The following is a 1,097-nucleotide window of genomic DNA, read 5'->3' on the forward strand; positions in this document are numbered from 1 at the left end:
TTCACACCCCCATGAAGCTGCACAGACATGCAAATTAGGGTGTCTTGGAGTCACCATGAGTTGAACAGCATCTGTGTTCTGCCGGGCTGTGCGTCTTATATTGTTCTGATGAAGCCGATTGTTACGCGAGCCTGCTGATTCCCGCCCCATGCAGCTGCACAGACATGCAAATTAGGGTGTCTTGGAGTCACCATGAGTTGAACAGCATCTGTGTTCTGCCGGGCTGTGCGTCTTATATTGTTTTGATGAAGCTGATTATTACTCTTGCCTGCTGATTCCCGCCCCCATGCAGCTGCACAGACATGCAAATTAGGGTGTCGTGGAGTCACCATGAGTTGAACAGCATCTGTGTTCTGCCGGGCTGTGCGTCTTATATTGTTCTGATGAAGCCGATTGTTACGTGTGCCTGCTGATTCCCGCCCCATGCAGCTGCACAGACATGCAAATTAGGGTGTCTTGGAGTCACCATGAGTTGAACAGTATCTGTGTTCTGCCGGGCTGTGCGTCTTATATTGTTCTGATGAAGCTGATTATTACTCTTGCCTGCTGATTCCCGCCCCCATGCAGCTGCACAGACATGCAAATTAGGGTGTCTTGGAGTCACCATGAGTTGAACAGCATCTGTGTTCTGCCGGGCTGTGCGTCTTATATTGTTTTGATGAAGCTGATTATTACTCTTGCCTGCTGATTCCCGCCCCCATGCAGCTGCACAGACATGCAAATTAGGGTGTCGTGGAGTCACCATGAGTTGAACAGCATTTGTGTTCTGCCAGGCCGTGCGTCTTATATTGTTCAGATGAAGCCGATTGTTTTATATGCCTGCTGATTCCCACCCCCATGAAGCTGCACAGACATGCAAATTAGGGTGTCTTGGAGTCACCATGAGTTGAACAGCATCTGTGTTCTGCCGGGCTGTGCGTCTTATACAGCTCAGATAATGCCGATTGTTACGCGAGCCTGCTGATTCCCGCCCCCATGCAGCTACACAGACATGCAAATTAGGGTGTCTTGGAGTCACCATGAGTTGAACAGCATGTGTGTTCTGCCGGGCCGTGAGTCTTATATAGTTCTGATGAAGCTGATTGTTACGCATGCCT

This window comes from Rana temporaria, unplaced genomic scaffold, assembly GCF_905171775.1.
Source record: "Rana temporaria unplaced genomic scaffold, aRanTem1.1, whole genome shotgun sequence".
In the NCBI taxonomy this organism is placed as follows: domain Eukaryota; kingdom Metazoa; phylum Chordata; class Amphibia; order Anura; family Ranidae; genus Rana; species Rana temporaria.